Genomic DNA, 22,556 nt, shown 5'->3' on the forward strand with positions numbered 1-22,556 from the left:
TTTTTTCGGGTCTCTACATTACTAGTTCACCACTTCCATCGTCTACATCTAGAGAACCAGACCCTCCCTTTGAGATTCTACTTCCCTACGTGCTCGGTCAAGGTCAGTATGAGATGTTGCGGTCAAAGTAGACGACGATGTTGGGGCGATGTATCCATTGCTAAGTCCATTCAACCAAAACCCCATGCATTCCCCAAGCAGCTTCTTGCAGATGTTGTCATTTGAAACTAGCTTATTCCCCTCTGGAACTGGTGCATTCCTCAGCTTGACCATCCTCGCCTATTTTCAGTCATAAAAATGTAGAAAATGAAGAAATAAGAATAAAATTTTTCCATTTTGAATAAAAAAAAATGAACTAAATAATATATTTGACGTTTATGTTTACTCTCCGCATCCGGGCACCACTCCCCCGATGGCCTTTGATGTGTTCTCTGATACAAATTCAACATCGGCACTAGGTCGCCAGTCTCCGGTTCACGCTACATTATAATGTAAAACGTAATTAATATTAATGTGGAGGTGTAAACATAAATAACACTTGTTAGGTAATAATCAGAAATATAAATATATAAATGACCTTTCGATGCCTGACAAATAGCTTCAACCCACTACAATGTGTCGTCTCTAATTTTTTGCGGTTCTCTACATTTTTAACACACATAGCCTAGGAAAATCAAAAATTGAAATGACTTTTTTCTAATTAGTGGCATCAATGTGACAAAGCAGTTATAACAATAAAAACACATCACCTGATAGGCCAGGCCATGGAAATTGCGATACACCACCACCCAATATTATAGGGAGATCGTATTGAATGAGTGAGCCTCAATATGATATCCCATTGCCCTAAAATTCTTGTGCATTTCAATGCGATAGCTCTTGAACTGAGTGCACAGCTGAGTGTTCACCGCCTTTTTTACATAGTCGGCAGTGAAAATGTCCATATCAAACTTCACATGCATATGAAATACTTATAGCATGTTAGAAATTTAATTGTGCCAAATATTAAAAGTAAAAGAAATGGTTTAGAGTTACTTACCACGATGCACTCATAGAGAACCAAGCATTGAGCCTCTGTCACATCTGGCCATCTAAAAAAGGTGACTGGAGCATATTGTCGGCATATAATGTCGAGTTCTCATGTTAATGTCGTGCACCAATCATTTAGCAGGTCTGTGAAGCCTAGAGAAATATCAATTTGGATTCACCTCCCTCATTCCTCTCTAGGTGTTTTTTAAGGATTGTATTCTTTGCTGCACCATGGCCTGTCCTCGTTGTCCCCGACGAGGTTGATGCTGCAAGAAGAGTTAATTAATAACAATCATGCATGTGTACGATCATCAATATATTATTCTTAATCAAATACTCGTAACCTTACCAACACTACTCATTATGGTGGGCAACTCACCTTGGGTCTAATGCTCAACTGATGGATCAACATCCTCGGGAAGGAGTCTGGATAGCTTAGACGATTTCATCACAATTATTGAGGATGTAAAAATGGGCCTTTTTTAGGTTGTCCATATCAATGAAATCGTAAACCCATGCACTGAACGACCGAAAATATCCTTAAAATATAGAGCTCCTTGGTTCATCATCTTCGGCATTAATAGCACGGACGTTTTCATTTTGCTCCTCACGAGTGAACCTTGTATCAATATCATGTAGATGCATTGAGCAAAATGCTAGACCTTCACTATCAACGTATGCATCAATGATTGAACCTTCCGGTCATGCCTTATTGCGCACATACCCCTTCAAATTGGACAATAACTTGTGCATTTTACATAGCATTAGTGACTTGTACGCACAAAAAAAGTGAGGAAATCATTTGAACATTATAGAAGGACTTTATAATCTACCTCTAAATAGGATACATCCAACAATATTGCACCGGTCCTCCAACTATGGCCTCTCTTGGTAAATGGATGGCTAGGTGGACCATCACATCGAAGAATGCTAGCGGAAATATTTTCTTTAACTTGTAGAGTATGATCATGATGTCCTCCTCTAACCATGCAAGTGCGTTTACACTAAATTTTATTGGGCTCAACTGTCGGAAGAATACCCTCAGTTCAATTAGCACTTAGCGAACATCTTTAGTCATGTGTCCATGAAGGAAAATGGGTAAAACCCACTATAGAAGGACGTGACAATCATGACTTTTCATTCCTAACATATTCTATTCATTCATGCTTATGCATTGAGCAATGTTCGATGCATTTCCATAAGGAAACTTCACTGATTTCAACATTCAAAGAAATTATTCTTCTCATCCTTCGAAAATGTGTAACGGGCTGATGGCATGATTTGTCTCCATCAGGAATCAGATGCAACTCATGTCGTATTCCCATATCTTCCATATCTCGGTAAGCATTTGTGGTGTCCTTTGTCTTCTTATTTATATCCAGCAATGTACAAATGACATTCTCACAAATGTTCTTCTCAATGTGCTTGACATCCAAGTTGTGGCATAGTGGAAGATCTTTCCAATATGGCAACTTGAAGAAGATGTTTCTGTTTCTCCAATTCAACTCCCATTTAGAACGTTTCCTTTTTCTACTGCTCGGTGGTTTCCCAAATTTGACATCTTTGATCAACCTGAGTTGGTTTAATATCTTTTCCCCATATTGTCGGTTTGGCTGCAACCTTCGTTAGGGTTGTCCATTAAAGCTTTTGACACCTTGAGTCCTCCAAGATCCAAGCATCCTTAATACACACTAGACATGCTAAGTAACCTTTTGTGCTCCATCCTAATAGGTTGTCGTAAGTAGGAAAATCATTAATTGTCCAAAACAATGCAACATGCATCCAAAATGTTGTCCCGATTTCCACATCGAATGTCTCCACTTCTTTTCCCCATAGTTCTTTCAACTTGTCAATTAACGGATGCAAGTAAACATCAATATCATTACCAGGTGCCCTTGGTCCAGGAATAAGCAATGACATACAAACGAAGGGTTCTTTTAAACATTGCCATGGTGGCATATTGTATGCCATCATCATAATTTGCCACATGCTATATGGGTTCTTCATGTTATTGAAAGTACTAAATCCATTAGAAGTAAAGCCAAGTCTGATGTTGCGAGGATAACTAGCAAACCACAGATGCATTTTTATCAAACTCGGCATAGGCTTCCGAGTCCGATGGATGGCTAAAGGTGTTTTTATCTTGAAGATGTTTCTCTTTATGCCATCTCAAATCTGTAGCAGTCTTTTTGCACATGCACAATCGTTGCGGACACCGTATTAATGGACAATATCACAAAACTTTTTAGGGGATCTTTTTACCCTTCTTTGGATTTGTTTTAAACCTCAGTTCGCCACATTATGGGCACTCATTCGCATTTTCAAGCTCACCTTAAAAGAATACACAATCATACCTACAAGATGTTTTGGAGTGTAACCAAAACCCAATTCACACATGTTTGTCTTAGCCTCAAAAAAGGACTTTGAAAGTGTTTCACCATTAGGTAATGCTGCCTTAATGAGATTTAAATGCATGTTGAATGCACTCTAAGATAATCCATGCTTTGTGCTTGCATGAAGCAACTTAATTAGGAACTCCAATTTTGAGAACTTTGTATAGTTTGGATATAGAGGCACCCGTGCATCCCTCACGAGATTAGAAAATGGTTTTCTGAGTCGATTTAATATATTAGGATCACAAGGTATGGTACTTGATGAAGTAGATTCATCACCATTATGCGAGACACTGGCGTCGTCCGTGTCCACTACAATCCCCCTTTGCAAGTCACCTAACATTTTGATTAACCCTTATTGAATGCGAATCACCACCTACTTTATTTTCCCCCTCAGCTTCATCTTCATCATCATCGCTCTGAATTGTGTAATCTTCACCATGGAACACCCATGTTGTGTAGCTTTTCTCTATTCCGAAGCATAATAAATGTCTACAAACCAAATCAACATGTTTAAATGTTATGTTTTGGCATTTCTTGCAAGGACACCGTATTCTACTAGCATTGTCTACATGAGGACGCGCGAACTCTATGAAATCATGTACCCCTTTCACGTATTCATCCTAAAACCTACCCTGAGCGTTCATCCAACTCTTATCCATATTCATGAGCTACCATATAATATGTTCAAGTAAATGGTGTTGATTACATTCTCAGAATAATGTTCATGTAGCATACATTGTGAATCCTAAAATCAACGACCTTTCATCTAAAGAGTGCGATCCTATCCCATTCAGGAATGTTGTTTTTACATTGCAGTCAATCGCTCAAATTCCTTCATCATAATCATTCAAAATTTTGGTAGCATATCCCTATGGCTCACTAGGTACACGAGATGGGGGAAGTGAATATGTTGCTAGTGTTCCATCACTAACAAATTTTCACGACACCCCACTATGCACCTAGAGAACACAAGTAGAGCCGAAATATGTAATAATAATGAACAAAGCGTGAACAATGAGAACAATGTAAATACAGCTTCCTAAACTGTCCACATTAAACAATTCAAGAATGGTTGAAATACAAACATCACTAATCATAAATGAAACAAATAATGAACATGGTCAATTGATTATTAGTCTGCATAGTATGGCTAATATTCAATTGAATTTCATTACTTGATTTGTCTCACATATATGATGAGACATGAATGTATAGTAACCATTCTTGAATGAGTCTATGATTCAATGAACACATGAAATGCAATTCTTAATTTGTTCAATTAACTGACATGCAAAATGTAAGTCAACTAATCAGCATGCATTTCACAATTTATGCATCAACATAAATAATCTGTCAATTCAACCAGCAAGCAATATCCTAGTCATCTATCCTAGTCAATCATTCGATCATTGTCTTTTATCACTTTTTGTAAGTTTTTCAAAAATCTAACATTAGAAATTTATATATATATTTTTTCATAAGAGACATATGCACAATGTAAGTGCAATAACCATTCTTAGAATATGTATTATAGAATGTTAACCAATTAATTTATTATTTGAAGAATTAATTGTCTTTTTAAAAACATTTTCCTTTATTTTTGTCTTTTCAAACAAATAAAATAGTGGCGATTCCGTTTTCAAAGTGTACAGTGAGTTAGAGAACGGGTAATTCGATTTTCTATATTTTACTCATCTTCTCAAAATGGTCATCAAGATTGTTAGTTATAAATAGGTCATTCGAATTTGGTGTCAACAGTTGGCTAGGGGACAAGTGACATGAGATTGAGTCTTTAACTGTTTATTACTTCAAGTATGCGTAGAGCATAGAAATATTGAAATTTTTAGCTCTAAAAGCACTTGAAGAAATCCCTTTAATTTTAGTTGGGTTTTGGTTTATCTGTTCTTGTTTCCTATATATGGAAGGAGGGATGTATTGAGAGGACAAGAACATGTGGTTGATTTACTTCCATTTTACCCGTCCTAATATATTAGCTAAATTAGTGATAAAAAGAGGATATTTAAATATATTTTCATTGCTTAAATAAAATTGCCTCTCACCATCTATAATTGTTTCAAAACTCACAATGAATACTAAATAATACTAAAATTTACAATAACGATAATCTAAAACATACAAACAATAAAAACAATAATAATACACTAATAATGAATATACAAAACAGTATACAAATACGATGACAAATAATAATACCCAAAACAAGAATCGAATAAATAAAAAATTCACATAAACAAATACAACATAAATAAGAATCAAATAAAACTCAAATTTAAAGTACTTACAAAATAACTATTCTATCCTTCAATCTTGAATTTCTAACAGAATTATCCAAAACATTCAAACAACATGCAAATTATATGTTGCAATTTATGGGCATTGGAAATCAGATCGTAGTACTTAGACAAGTACTCAGAGCCACACAGTTTGACCCACATACACACTCACACATCAACACAGACACATCCACACACACTCACACACCCATGCAGACACACCCACACACATTCATACCCCCACATATACACACTCACACACCCACACGCAGACACACACACACACACACGAACATACGCAGGCACCACATATGCACACATAGAAGAAGAAGAAGAAGAAGAAGAAGAAGGTGAGCTTCGGTGAGTAGTGACAGTGGGAGGAGGTTCAGCGAGCAACGGCGAGCAACTGAGGGAGGGAAAGGAGGGAGGGAAAGAAAGGGGGGGAATGGATGAGGGTTTGCTCGGGGAATTGGGGATTTTAACCAGACTATTAGTGATGGTTTTAAAACCATCACTAAAACTCTTAAAACCATCTCTAATAGTCTGATATTAGTCACAGTTCTCCCAAACTATCACTAATAGTCTGTCATTTAAAATTTAAATTAAAAATGGTGAAAGTGGAACTTCCTTGGGGGAAAAGCTATATAATTAATATGATATGTAAGGGCTCTAGTCCAGTAAACCTAGGACTAGATCTGAATGGTAATCATCTTAATTCCACGAACAACCCACCTATGTATGCATAAACATTGGAAGAAAGTGCGTTGTTTCTCTTTCATGCATCCCATTCCTTGTTACTGTACGTAATGAACAATTTCAAAAGATCTCTCAAATTATAACTCTATTACATAATTAAATAATCAGTCAAATCATTGCATCACTTCACTACACCTTAATTCAATTCACTATACACAGTCATTCCAAAAGGTATGAACTTGAAAAGGTTTAAATTTAGAGAATCCTTTCAACCAATATTCACTATCAATGACAAATCTTCCATTATTTTCCATCCACTATGTTAAGAACAATAATCCCAATCCACGGTCAGACATATAGATCTTTCCTTATTCATATTTGAAAGAGGTTGCTTCTTTTAGAAAAAGTGAGAAAAGATCTTTAGGACCCGATTCACCCAAGAAGCTAAAAATGAGTAATGCTTCCGTGAAGCCTTTGCATTATACTACAAAATTTGTCTCAAAGAAGCTGGAAAAATCTTCTACGGATGATAAAAGTGGAACTTCCCTGGGGGAAAAAGCTATATAGTACACTAAACATTATATCTGGTCTACTATATGTTAAATAGAGCTGACTGCCAATCATGCCTTGGTAAAGCTTAATTAATTAACATCTAATGGTATACTTTGCTTATCCTTGTAAAGCTTAGTGGAAGTGCTTACAGGGGTCCATGACCAATGCCTTGCCACCTTCTAGGTTAATTTTTTTTATATCAATTCTTTCATGTACGTATTTTGATTGGTTAATGAATGTGTCATTTTATTTTTGTTTGATTTTAAGTCCAAGAAAGAAAGTAAGCTCCCTCATCATGCTTATTTCAAATTCTTCTTGCATGCAATTTTTGGAAAATTCATTGCACATTTCCTCATTGGTAGCACCAAATATAATAACATCTATATATATTTGAACCAAAAGCATGTCCTAATTTTTGGTTTTTATAAACAGAGTAGTGTTAATTTTCCATCTTCCATTATTCTTCATCCACTATGTTAAGAACTATAATCCCAATCCATGGCCTGACATATAGATCTTTCCTTATTTTGATTTGAAAGAGGTTGCTTCTGTTAGGAAAAGTGAGAAAATATCTTCAGGACCTAATTCACTCAAGAAACTAAAAATGAGTAATGCTTCTGTGAAACCTTTGCACAATACAAAAAAGTTTGTCTCAAAGAAGCTGGAAAAATCTTACGCAGGCGATGAAAATTGAATTTAAGTCCTTGGGAAAAAAACAATATAATATGATGTGTAATGGCTCTGATCCCATTAAACCTATAGGACATACTCTTCTCGTTGTATTTTATCTTCAACTCATCAAGATTCTCATTTGTGCTGTCAAGTTACTTACTGGACAAAATCATCAACTGTTCTTAATTTTGTGCATCCCATCTCTCAAACTCAATCTATTGTATTTAAAAAACCCTTCCAATCATAGCAAAACTTCACCCCACATCAATCTTCCCTAGTTCGTACACATTCATTCCAAAAGGTATGAACTTTAATTCAAAAGATTTAAATCTGTAGAACATCAATCTTTTTCAACCAATATTCACTAATATTATATAAATGCATGAGAACTCTTCCAACTTTTTCATCCACTATGTTAAAAACAATCCCAATTCCGAATTGGCAAAATAATATAGATAATTCTGCTTTTACTACAAAAAAACTGGTTTTTAATGACGAAAGTATTAGTGACGAATTCAATTTCGTCACTAAAAGTTGGTATTAGTGACGATTTTTAAGAACCATCACTAATAGTCTAAGCATTAGTGACGATTTTGAAACCCTCACTGCTAGTGTTTTCATTTAAAAAATTTTAAAAAAGAAATAGTTAGGGTATTAGTGACGGTTTGGGATAACCATCACTAATAAGGGGGTATTACTGATAGTTTTGAAACTGTCACTACTAGTGTTTTCATTTAAAAAAATTTAAAAAAGAAATAGTTAAGGGTATTAGTGATGGTTTGGGATAACCGTCACTAATAAGGGGGTATTAGTGATGGTTTTGAAACCATCACTACTAGTGTTTTCATTTAAAAATATTTTTTTAAAAAATAGTTAAGGGTATTAGTGACGGTTTGGGATAACTGTCACTAATAAGGGGGTATTAGTGATGGTTTTAAAACCGTCACTACTAGTGTTTTTATTTAAAAAATTTTTAAAAGGAAATAGTTAAGGGTATTAGTGACGGTTTGGGAGAATCGTCAATAATAAGGGGGTATTAGTGACGGTTTTTAAACCGTCACTACTAGTGTTTTTATTTAAAAAATTAGTTAAGGGTATTAGTGACGTTTAGTGACAGTTTGGGAGAACCGTCACCAATAAGGGGGTATTAGTGATGGTTTTGAAACTGTCACTACTAGTGTTTTTATTTAAAAAATATTTAAAAAGAAATAGTTAATGGTATTAGTGACGGTTTGGGAGGACTGTCACTAATAAGGGGGTATTAGTGACGGTTTTGAAACCGTCACTACTAGTGTTTTCATTTAAAAAATTTTAAAAAAGAAATAGTTAATGGTATTAGTGACGGTTTGGGATAACCGTCACTAATAAGGGGGTATTAGTGACGATTTTGAAACTGTCACTACTACTGTTTTCATTTAAAAATTTTTAAAAAATGAATAATTAAGGGTATTAGTGACGATTTGAGATAACCGTCACTAATAAGGGGGTATTAGTGACGGTTTTGAAATCGTCACTACTAATGTTTTCATTTCAAAAAATTTTAAAAAGAAATAGTTAAGGGTATTAGTGATGGTTTGGGAGAACCTTCACTAATAATAGGGTATTAGTGACGGTTTTGAAACCGTCACTACTACTTTAGACTTCAATTTACACAAAAAAACCCTAAGGGCCCCTAACTTGCATCGCGGCTCTTACCATTTCCTCATCTCTGACCTCTTAGCTCTCACTCTCTCAAATATCAATCCTCTCCTCTCCTGAGTCGCCTCTCCTCTCCTCTGGTGTGCTACTACATACCAGACCTGTCGGTGCTACGATCGTGCGAAGTACGAATGATTGCCAGCTCGAGTCGTCGTCTCCTCCAGCCACAGATGACTTGACTACACAACTGTTAACCTTATTGGTCACGCCCGGTTTTGATTATGACAAATACTCATTGTTTCTAATAAGTGTTTAAGGTTTTGTGCACAAACCAAGACTGTTAAGATCAAGATGTGCACAAAGCAAGCAAAGATTGAAGACCAAATTACGTTGTATTGTAATATGTAATTCATTTGTGTAATTGGTTTATAATATTAATTTGGGCTATGTGGTTTGTAATAAGCCCACACACATCACATGTATGATTTACTACGTAAGCTCAAACAAACCATGAATGAGAAAGGACCTTAGAAAGACCTTCGGTCGACCAACACCGAACTTTTTCGGTGTCTTCAAATTGGACCTCAAGTGACCCTAGGACACACACATATACACATATATTTGTTAGGCACTTGAATAGGGTTTATATGCTTTATTATTGGATCGAAATGCACACATGGTGCACTTTCGGTCGACCAGCACATTCAGTTCATTTTGGCCTGGTCGACCGAAACTAGGCCTGGTCAACAGTTGACCAAGTCCCTGGTCGACCGAACCAAAATTGTTCAAAAAGCCCTGGTCGATCGAAACCCTTTTTGGTCAACTTTTTGACCACCTGGTCAACCAAACCAGGTAGTTTAAAAGGCCCACGTCGACCAAAACCTCCCTAGGTCAAAAGTTTGATGATTTGGTCGACCGAGAACTTTTGTTCTCCAACTACCTAGTTGATCGAAGGGTCCTCGGGACAATTTCTAGCTGTCTAGTTAACCGAACCAGCCATTTCAAAATGGCCTGGTCGACCGAACCTCAGAAAATTGAGAAATTTCCCTCTCTTGGTCGACCGAGCCTTCAGTTCAAAAATCCCCTGGTCAACCGAACCATATGAGACTTGGTCAACCGAGCCTATTCTGGTCGATTGGACCTCTCGGGTTGCCCTGATTTTTTATCACAGTTAATAATTTTTAAACAAGGTTAAAATGCTCTAAACACCTTTAAACTTCCTTAATTATACCCAATAGGTCCCCAACGTTCATATTTTCTCCTATGCCTATATATATGAGATCATTTGAGAAAATTAGGCATGGATTAACCACTTTAATTAGGAAAAATTCTTTGAAATTTCCAAAGCCTATACTACTCATTTTCTAGCCCCATTCACTCATGCTTATCGTTTAATAGTGCATACATCATTTGTAAGTGGATTGAGTGTGTGTTTGGGAAGGTTTGCTCTCTTGGTTGTATGTGTTTGACACGATTTTCGTGAGAGCCAAACCTAAGGATTCTTAGGGGGCTTTTGCTAATAAGCTTATCCTAAGAAGACTTACTTAAGCTTCTGTATATTGCATTTGTGTTGCAATTTCTTAGGAAGTTTGTATTTGTCTTTGGGTTGCAAAATCATTTTCAAAACATACTCAAATATCTTGTGTGATTTATATTGATATATTTGTGAAAAGATATTTTTGTTTGTAATAGTGATCTTTGTGGCAATATTCATCAACTCACATATCCTTTATTGAATACAAAGATTGAATATCTTTTACAAACCGAATATATATATATATATATATATATTACTGGAGCATCATATGATTGAGGAAACCTGCTCATTGAAATATACATATTGTCTGTCTAGTATCTTTGTGTGAACTATTATATTGATTATATCTTGTGATACAAATATTGTTTAACACTCTCACGTATGCATTACACTGATAGAAAATACTTTAAGAGTTGAACCATTTAGACCATATTGAGCTTACATATTGAATCATATTGTGGTGTATGTTATTGCGCGCATTTGGGTACATATCTGCTTTACACGAAAGCATAATCACTATACCATCTGACTATATACACATTTGTTGTATATTCCAGGCACGGGCCTGAAAAGGGAGGCCAGCCCTGGAATAGTCCCGAATTGGCTTTGACTCGGTTAGGAAAGCTAGGTGCGTCGTCCTGTTAAGACGTGTAGGTTGAGGTAAGTCCCACTAATTGACCTGGTTGAGGTTGAGGTCAGCCCTATGTTAATTTGACTTTGTTGTAAACGGTGCCGCTCCACCCTTAAGTGAGCTATTAGTGGAATCCTCTGGCTTGCAAGCTAGAGGCGAGGACGTAGGCACAGTTGGCCAAACCTCGATAACATATCGTGTGCTTGTTTATATTTCTGCACTTTATATTTACCGCACATGTATGTTATTATGTGAATGATGCGTATGACTTAATTTCCACATTATATTTATCTACACATTTGGAAATTGCATAGACAGACCCTAGGTTGTGTATATACTGTTGTTGGATAGATTAACCTAGGGGAAAAAGCTTAAAATTCTAATTCACCCCTCCTCTTGGGAACACACCAATTATAACAACACCTCCAGCCTCTAGCTGCTCCATAGTAAGATTAAGCTCCCTTAGGCCTCACAGATCAAGCTCCTTCACGATCCATAGACACAGAGGACCAAAGGTGGAGCCATGGAGGTGAGTTGCAAATTTTTATTTTATTTTTTAGGTTCTTTGTTACTGTTAGCTTGTTGGGTTTCATTATAATTGAGCCCTACTAATGCATGTTTTTGGGATACAATGAGATGCTATTGTTGTTTCTTGATGGGTTCGTGTTGATATGTCAATGTTGAAATTTTAGGAAGCAAAGTAAAACTATTAATACATTCAATAAAATATTATGGTATAAAAAGCAAAGTTACTATCTGAATGGATATAAATTTTATGATATAAGCACGTGAAATTATTGCAAAATGATTGACATTGCTATTGCTTTAGGTACTGATATACATATGTTTGTGTTTGTGTTTGTGTGTATAATGAGTCCCCCCCCCCCCCCTTAACTTTTTGGTGATATTTGCTTTATTAATTACATTTAGTTTGTTATTAGAAGCAGATGGGAATCTAGGAACCCTTTTCGAGTGCATCAAACAATCAAATTATGATTTGGGACACAGGCGCACCTTCTTTTAAGGATTGGCTAGTTGAGTTGTTTTCTATACTAGCTTTGCTTGATTTTAAAGATTATCTACATTGATGGTTCACATATGTTTAGGGTGGGTTGTTTTCTATATTAGTTTTGCTTGATTTTAGAGATTCCAATCCATATTAGTGGTTCACATATGTTTAGGGTCTAAATTCTTCCTCATCATGGAATTTTTTTTTTTTTTTTCAAAGAGTGGCTGTTTCAGTTTATACAGACCGTCATATAAAATACCACACCTAGCTAGGAAGTCAGCTACACAATCCTTTCAGAGCTAAGCTAACTGACCCAACACCACTTTTTTTTTCCGCAGACCTAAAAAATTTGAAGAATTGTGAGGATGTTAAAAAATGTGTTAACATGCCATCAAGTAAAATAATTGTGTCATGAGTGAACTGCAAATGAGACAGTACCACCTTCTCTCTACTCACCTTGATCCCCCTCACAACTCCCTATCAACAGCCCTTTCTATCATTTCGCTCAAAACATCCTCCATAAGAAACAAATAAAAATGGGGAAAGAGAATCTCCTTGCTTAAACCCCCTAGAAGATCCATAACCACTATTGTACCCATTAATAATCACAAAAAATAAGCATTAGCCATTAGATAAACAACCCCTTATCCAATTCCTCCACATAACACCTAACCTCTTCCTCAAAGCCACTTTATCCAAGAACTCCCAACTAGCTCAATCACACGCCTTCTCAAAATCAAAAAATCTAATTTGAACACAATGCCCTTTTTCTTTGTATGAAGAACATCCTACCACTTCAATGTCTACTAAAAATAGCATACACAATTTGTCTCTCTCCCACAAAAAACGCTTTGTGTAAAAGAAATAGTATTACTAAGGAGGAGATTAGACTTCACGTTTAGAGTCCAATACTCCAAACTTCAAATCGTGCTGATCGAACTTTGGTACATGTCCATAATATTAATAGTTTGGAGCTAGAAGTGTTTGAAAAATGGGGAGGTAAAATGCAAAAACCCAGGAGCTACTATGGGGGAGATTGATGATATCTTGTGTCTGAATTTGGGTAGATTTGACTGTGGTGGGAGGTTGCTGTTGGATGAGATTCTCCTATTAAGAAGGAGGTTGGGTGCATTAATGTGGAAAGGAAACAAAAGGAGGTTAAGAAATGGGGAGATATATTGGATCAGAAAGTGATGATTTGAGTTTCGACTGAAGTGGAGGTTTATTGTTGCATGAGATTTGGAAACAATATAGGAATAATTGGGAGTTGTATCATAAATCTTGAAAGTAATATGAACTTTGCAATTTTATAACTTTCTATTAGCTTGATTTACTTAATGAATTTAAGTTAGTATTTTGAATGACTAAAAAATAGTTTAAAAAGTATATTTATTTTTTACATTGCATTTATAATTATGTAGTTTTTTCCTTATTTTTAAAGTACATGTAATTTATTTATGTATTTTTATCTAAAAATTGAAATTCTCAAAAGGTTTACACCTTAATTCCATAAGGCTTATGCCTTGCCTACTTATCACGGGCTCCTTATGCAAAATTAATTATTGTCATTTCATGTGTGCATCGAAACTTAGACCCATTCAAGAATGGTTACTATACATTCATGCCTCATCGTACATGTGGGACAAATCAATTGTTAAAATTCAATTGATTATTAGTCATATTTTGTAGACTAATAATCAATTGAACATGTTGATTATTTGTTTCATTTGTGATTAGTGATGTTTGTATTTCAACCATTATTGAATTGTCCAATGTGGATAGTTTAGGAAGTTGTATTTACATTCTTGTCATTGTTCAAGCTTTCGTCATTATCATTATATATTTTGATCGCGTCTCTACTTGTGTTCTCTACATGCATAGTGGGGTGTGGTGACAATTTGTTAGTGATAGAAAACTAGCAGCTGATGTGCACTTCCCCCATCTCGTGTAGTTGGAGAGCCATAGGGAGATGCTGCTGAAATTTATAATGACTACAATGAAGGAATTTGAGCGATTGATCGCAATTTAATTGCAACATTCCTGAATGGGATAGGATCCGTACCCTTTAGACGGAAGGTGGTTGATTATAGGATTCACAATGCATGCGTCATAAACATTCAGACAATGTAATCAACACCAATTACTTGAACATGTTATAGGGAATTAATGAACATAAATAAGAGTTGGAAGAATGCTCGAGGTAGGTTTCTGCCAGAATACGTGAAAGGGGTACATGGTTTCATAGAGTTCGTGCATCCTCGTGCTGACGGTGCTAGTAGAATAAGGTGTCCTTGCAAGAAATTCCAAAACATAACATTCAAACACATTGATCTGTCCATTCACATTTATTAGACTTTGGAATGGAGAAAAGGTACACAAGATGGGTGTTCCACGGTGAAGATTACGCAGTTCAAAGTGATGATGACGACGATGAAGATGAAGGGGCAAATATAGTAGGTGGTGATACATGTTCGAAAGGGTTAATCGAAATGTTAGGTGACGTAGAAAGGGGGATTGCAGTGGACACGGAAGACGTCAGTGTGTCGCATACTGGTGTTGAATCTACTTTAGTAGGTACCATACCTTGCGATCCTAGTACGTTAAATCGATTTGGAAAACCATTTGCTAATCTCGTGAGGGATGCATGGGTGCCCCTATATCCAAACTGTACAAAGTTTTAAAAATTAGAGTTCTTGATAAAGTTGCTTCATGTAAAGACAATGCGTGAGTTATCTCAGAGCGCATTTAACATGCATTTAAGCCTCATTAAGGTAGCACTGCCTGATGGTGAAACACTTCCAAAGTCCTTTTATGAAGCAAAGGCATACATGCGTGAATTGGGTCTCAAATACACTACAATACATGCATGTAGGTATGATTGTGCACTCTTTTATGGTGAACATGAAAATGTGAATGAGTGTCCAGAATGTGGTGAACCAAGGTATACAACTAATCAAAAGAAGGGTAAAAAGGTCCCCTAAAAATTTTTGCAATATTGTCCATTAATACCACAATTGCAACGATTGTACATGTGTAGAAAGATTGCTGCAAATATGACATGGCATAAAAAGAAACATCTTCAAGAGGAAAACACCCTTAGCCATCCAATGGACTTGGAAGCTTGGGCAGAGTTTTATAAAATGCATCTGTGGTTTGCTAGTGATCCTTGCAACATCAGACTCGGCCTTGCTTCAGATGGGTTCAATCCTTTCGGTAACATGAACAACCCGTATAGCATGTGGCAATTTATGATGATGCCATACAATATACCGCCATGGCGATGTATGAAAGAACCCTTCATTTATATGTCTATGCTTATTCCTGGACCGAGGGCACTTGGTAATGATATTGATGTTTACTTGAGGCCATTAATTGATGAGTTGAAAGAATTATGGGAAAAAGAAGTAGAGACATTTGATGTGGAAACCAGGACAACATTTCGGATGCAAGCAGTACTTTTGTGGACAATTAATGATTTCCCTGCCTGCGACAATCTGTCAAACTGGAGCACAAAAGGTTACTTAGCATGCTTGGTGTGTAATAAGGATGATGAGTCCTTATCCTTAAAGCATAGACGCAAGTTATGTTTTATGCGTCATCGTCATTTTTTACGACTTGGACATCCTTGGAGGACTCGTGGTGTCAGAAGCTTTAATGGAAAACCTAAACGAAGGTTGCAACCAAACCGACTAAGTGGGGAAGAGATATTAAACCAGCTCAAGTTGATTAGAGATATGAAATTTGGGAAATCACCTAGCAGTAGAAAAATGAAATGTGCTGAGTGGGAGTTAAATTGGACAAAGAGAAGCATCTTCTTCGAGTTGTCATACTGGAAAGATCTTCCACTACGCCACAACCTGGATGTCATGCACATCGAGAAGAACATTTGTGAAAATGTCATTTGTACATTGCTGGATATAAATAGGAAGACAAAGGACAACGCAATTGCTCGTCGAGATATGGAAAATATGGGAATACGGCCTGGGTTGCATCTAATTCGCGATGAGGACAAACTTCTCATGCCATCATCCTATTACACATTTTCGAAAGATGAGAAGAATAATTTCTTCGAATGGTTGAAATCAGTGAAGTTCCCTGATGGATATGCATAAAACATATCTCGATGCATAAGCACGAAGAAAGGGAAGATGTTAAGAATGAAAGGTCATGACTGTCACATCCTTTTGCAACGAGTTCTGCCCATTTTCCTTCATAGACACTTGACTGAAGATGTTCACTCGGTGTTGATTGAATTGGGGATCTTCTTTCGACAATTGTGCTACAAGAAATTGACCGTAAACGTACTTGAATGGTTAGCGGAGGACATTATGATCATACAATCCAAGCTAGAGAAAATATTTCTGCCAGCATTCTTCGATGTGATGGTCCACCTAACCGTTCATTTACCAATGGAGGCCATAATTGGAGGACCAGTCTAATATCATTGGATGTATCCTATTGAGAGGTAAATTATAAAGTCCTACAATGTTCTCATGATTTCCTTGCTTCTTTTGTTTTTGTTTTTTGTTTTTTTTTCTTTTGTGTGTAGAAGTCACTAATGCTATGTAAAATGCACACGTTTTTATCCACTTTGAAGGGGTATGTGCGCAATAAGGCACGACTGGAAGGTTCAATCATTGAGGCATATTAAGGAACTTTTACATGACAAGTGTTATTTATATTGACACTGCTGAATTAATATTAAAGAACTTTTATATGATAATGTAGCGTGATCCCATCACTAATGACCTGGAGTCGAGGCCGGATCTTTATCAAAAAACACATCAGAGGCCATTGGGGGAGTGGTGCCAGGGTGCGCAGATGAAACATATAAGTCAAGAAGATTATTTAGTTCATTATCTTATTCAAAATGTCAGTTGTATTCTTATTTCTTCATTTTCATCATTTTCATGACTGAAAATAGGCAAAGATGCTTGATCTGAGGGATGCACCCATTGCAGAGGGCAGTCAGCCAATGACGGATGACGAGATCTGCACTCGGGTGCTTGGGCAACAAACAGGTTCCTGGTTGAATGGTCTTGGGAGTGGATAAGGTGCCCCAACATCATCTTCTTTCAGTGCGGCGTCTCGTGCTGAGATTGACCGAGAGTGTTGAGCCGCAGAAGCTCGAGCGAAGGAGATGGTTATCTGGATGCAAATGGTGGAAGCAGAGAACCAGCAATTGAAAGAAAATATGTCGAACTGGGAAGCGGAGATGCAAGCCATGAAGAATTGAAAAGTGTCGTTTGAACAAATGAGGCACCAATCTTGTCCAGATGATGCGGGTGACTTCTTTCATTAGAAGGTATGTAAAAGGTAATTTATCATCCCTATTTTATGGTTGTCTGAAACTCTTTGGATACTTAACTAATTTACTGGAATAATGAATCTGTCATCTTCCTTTCTCCACTTAAATATCAAGATATTATCTCAAATAATAAATTAAAACTCTCAAAATTTGAACCATGATAATTTAATCAAGAGAGACCGAAATAAATGAATTCTTTTAACATATAATAATTGCTAGGAATTAGCATTGGACCCAATCTTCATCATCACTAAGGCCAGGAGCCCCCATTCAAAGCCACTTCGGTATCAATTTATTCAACAATACATGGATTTAGTTCACTTATCTGATTTTACGGAGTCTTGCATTTAAGCTAGATCAAACTTCTCTCCTATGTATCACCAAAACTGGGAGCAGCTTCTTCCTCTCTAGCCTAGGTGAAGAAGACCATAACAAAAAGGACAATAAACAGAACTACCAGGAACAATATCATCATTATCTGACCCTTGGCACTAGTCTTCTTCATGACCATGGCTACCTTTTTCTACAAGAGCCCAAAGGAAAAAGGACATCTTCCTATTGTTAGCTAATAACTCCATTTAACACACCAAAAAAACTCACTACTGTGTTTTTTCTGCTAGAGTTAAGACTTCAAAAATATTTGTCTCACCTGAACAAAAATATCTTGACTTCTACTTCCATATGAAATGTTCAGTGTATGTTTTTTTAAGGGTATGTTTGTTTTGTATGATTAATTTATATGATTGATCGGATGGACTATAATTGGACTGAATGGATTTTAAACTTGTGATAGTTATTTTATCACGTATATATTGGAGGAACATGATAAGCTCATTAGCCTAGCTAATAAATTTGGAGTTATTTTTCTTAGATTACTTTTATTTTGTAATTCCCTGGTACCAAAAAAAAAAAACAAAAAAAACAAAAAAAACAAAAAAAAAAAAAACAAAAACAAAAACTTAAAAGTCACATCCCTTAGATTTGTTGCCGTCAATGTGTGTCAAGCTCCCTTAGCCAAATCTAGACACTTAAGAATTCTAAAGCAAATGCATCCTAAAGCATTAAACCATCAATATCAAACTTGAAAAAAAAATGCTATATTAAAGGCACCTTACAATCATCCAATCATGACAATTATTTGGGCTCAAGTTCAACAAGAGTACTATGTTGGATTCATAAAATGTTAATGGGTCATCATAGACCACCATGTGTCATTTTGTGGTTATCAAATTAGGACCACCAGTTAGGTTGCTAACATGGTGGTTTGAGACCACCCAGTATTTTCCTATGAATGGCTATGTTTGACAATAGTGGCAAGTGCCTTGAGCACCCATTATAGTGCTTTCACTGCTTTGTTGGGAAATGTTTGCCAACATGTATATCACTATACCTACACCCTACAAAACACTTCACATAAAGCTCACTTTTTAGAAAAAAGTGAGAAATGGGTCTATACCACTTCTTCTTCACACCACTGCCTAACCCACTTTGATTTTTTTACAACTGATTTTTTTCTTGTATGTTACTCATACTGTATTTTCAATTTTTTAAAGATTCGAACTCTGCGACAATGTGATTTCTTTTCTTTTTATTCTTTTTTTCCCCTTTTACTCGTGCATGTTATCTGTATTGCATGATTATCATTTGTTCCATATTCCCTAAAAGATCCTATGATTTAGAATATGCTTATTATTCTGCTATAACATCTAATTTAGGATGCACTTGAGTTTAATTCCAACCTATGTCTATATTATGAAAATCTAGAACGTGGGTATCTAACCATATTTAGCTAAGAATGAGCAGACCTTAGAGTAAACGGTTTAAGAAAATTTGCAGCTGAAGATGAGGTGATTTCTTGTCTCACTTTATAGTTAATTATCTCTTGCCTCAGTTTTCCTATCTGATGCTCTAGTAACTTCCCTTAGTTTGTTGTTTAAAATAGTAAAACTGATTTACTATGAAAAGGGATAACTACAAAGAAAGGTAGATAGGGCATCCTCCCTCAAAGGGAAAGAAAACTACAAAAGTACTGCCTTCAAGTCTCTTTGAGTATCAGAGAGCCAAAACCTAATCTCGGGGGAATGAACCCAAAAAGAAGCAAAAAAATTACCTTACCCCCAAAGGAACGTCAAAAAATTTCTCCAATCTTTGAAAATTCTTACCTGCATTTCGAGCCAAAGAATCCGTAGGATAGCAAATCTTGCGCAGTTAAAAAATATATATATTAATGGGCTAATTAATTAGAGAGTCAATTAGAGAGTTGAGGGCCCAATTACTAAGGTATTTGTATCTCAATTAGAGAGTCAATTAGAGAGTTGAAGGCCCAATTAATTTTTCCTAGTACTTTAGTTGATTTAGGTGTCCTAAATTCATTTCCTTCAGTTTCCTTATCTTCCAAGCATTTAAGCCTATAAAAAATGCTCCTATGCATCTTCTCTTATTAAGAATTGAGAATTAAGCTGTCGGGATGTTGGTCCTGCATTAAAGGGCCCCAAACTTCGGAATCCTTCATGTTTGGGGATCCCTAAACCTGTAGTGCTGTTGTTCCTGCATCAAGTGGCTCCAAACTGTGGAAAATTTTATAGTTTGGGGATCCCTAACAGCATTCAAAATCCCTCCACATGTTCATGGTTTAGTTTCTTTAGCGCCCGTTTCTCCTCTATGACCCTCCCTAGAATATTTAGTGTTTGTGTAATAAGCTCTCCTCTTCCCCTAATCCCAAAATTCATAATCTCAATAGATTGGTTTTAATAAATTGGTCACAATTAATTATATAAAAAATTATTAATTAATATAAAACAAATAACAATGTGAAACATTTTCTAAGTCCATAATAAAAAATATATAAAGAATAACTATTCCCAAATTTTGAGAATATCTATTTCTTTCTTATAACATGTTAAATAAATTAATTAAAAATATACTAGGAATAAATATTCCCTTAATTTCCAAAATTTAACTATTTTCCATCTTATTTGAAGGAATAACTATTCCCTCAAACCAAGAAAACCATAAGAATATTATTATCATAGGAATACTCCTACAATACCGAATACCCACAATTTTAAGTTAACGAGCAAGATCCAACAGTATATCTATGGAATTCAAGAGAGGATGGAAGTAGTACAAAATTAATACAAGGATAGAAAATTAAGTCAAAGAGGAAGTACATGAAAACTATCAAATTCACAACAGTAAAGTATTCATTTCATAACAATGTTCCTAAATTAGCAAACTATTAAAGAAGTTAACAAATAGCAAGCAGTTCATCAATCCAACTTAATAAACTTGCACATCCAAACAAACTGCAGCAGCCACAGAAAGAACCCCAGGATAGGTCCTAGCCTGTTTAAGAGCCTTTTGTAGATTCACCTGAAACATGAAGAACAAACTAAACCTCATATAAACATCACTAACTCAGGCCTACTGTATATGTTGCTCACCTCATCTTCCAGCATAGGATAAGCAGCCACCTATGCATCTTGAGCTCCAATATACAGTGAGTTATAAATCTTCCAATAAACTTCCCTAACCTTTCTTGTTGGATGGAATAGCCCCTGCAAACAATAGTTCAGGACTGCAGCTGCACCTAAGGCAAACCTCATCCCTTCTATGGCTTCCATGACAACATTAATAACATGCGGAGAAGTCTCAAATATGTTTGGCCATACATAATTCAACAAGTGTGCTAAAGCATCCTCACAACCTAAACTAGCCACTCCCAAAGCCATGTGCTTAATAGCAGATGCAGCAGTTTGCCTATGTACCAAATCTCTATCCATGAGAGCATTCTCAAGTAGTGGAGTGACTGCATAAATATAATATTTACCCATTTCACCAGTGTACTCAAAAAGAAAAGAGAGTGATTTTAAAACACCATTCTGCACATTGAGTTTTGGTACACGATACTCATTCATTAATGCTGGTAGTACTATAAAATGAGAACATGTTTCTGCAACTATTGCAATTGCCACAGTAGTACACACGCAGTTCTGACGCTCCTGCACTTTGAGATTGTTCAATAATGTTGCCAGGACATCTTGTGGTCCAATGGCTTTTGCAATATAGCCAAACATGTTCACAGTTGCTCACCGGATACCTTTTTTATGGGCTTTAAGCATCTCAAGAAGCTCAAAACAAATCCTCATCCATTCTCTTGCTAGGAAAAATTAAGCCCCATGGTCAACAATTTGACCCACAAGATCAATACAATTTTCCTACACCTTCTCATGCCGATTCTTCAAGATTGGGGTCAGTCAAGGAAGAAAATCCTTTATCGAAAGAGTCATTTTTTTCATACCAATAACATTTACAATAGCTTTGAGAGGCCCCAATATTGATCCCAAAACTTCCGGATGCTCTTCTCCCAGATATTCATACAAGACAACCCCAAGATAACCCATCAATTGTTCTTCTTGGCACTGTTTCATGACAAAAAAAATCCTTGAAATAAGATCAGCAGCTTGCTGCTTCACCTTAGCACTCTTGTTATTCAAGCACCACTTAATGGTTCTGCAAATCTGGGGAAGATATGGTTTCACCCTCTGCCCAAGAGCATTTATATCAGACTTTGACATTCCCCTACACGTGCAGCCCAACGGCATGTGGAGAGATAAGCAAACGATAAACAACACCCATTATAGGGAATAAGATAATTTAACAAAACAAACAAGAAACATAGACAAGAAGACTAGAACCTAGGACCTCTTGTCAATGTCTCTGATACCATGTTAGAATACGACTTTACCTAAAATCTTAAGCTTTTTAGGTTGTTGACTAACAATGTATATTAGG

General features: G+C 36.1%; 1 pseudogene; it reads right to left on the reverse strand.

Annotated features, from left to right (window-relative positions):
- Positions 1–21,160: 21,160 nt before the first annotated feature.
- LOC131162670 (uncharacterized) lies at positions 21,161–22,339 on the reverse strand (annotated as a pseudogene).
- Positions 22,340–22,556: the final 217 nt, after the last annotated feature.

Source organism: Malania oleifera, chromosome 8, assembly GCF_029873635.1.
Source record: "Malania oleifera isolate guangnan ecotype guangnan chromosome 8, ASM2987363v1, whole genome shotgun sequence".
Taxonomy (NCBI): Eukaryota; Viridiplantae; Streptophyta; class Magnoliopsida; order Santalales; family Ximeniaceae; genus Malania; species Malania oleifera.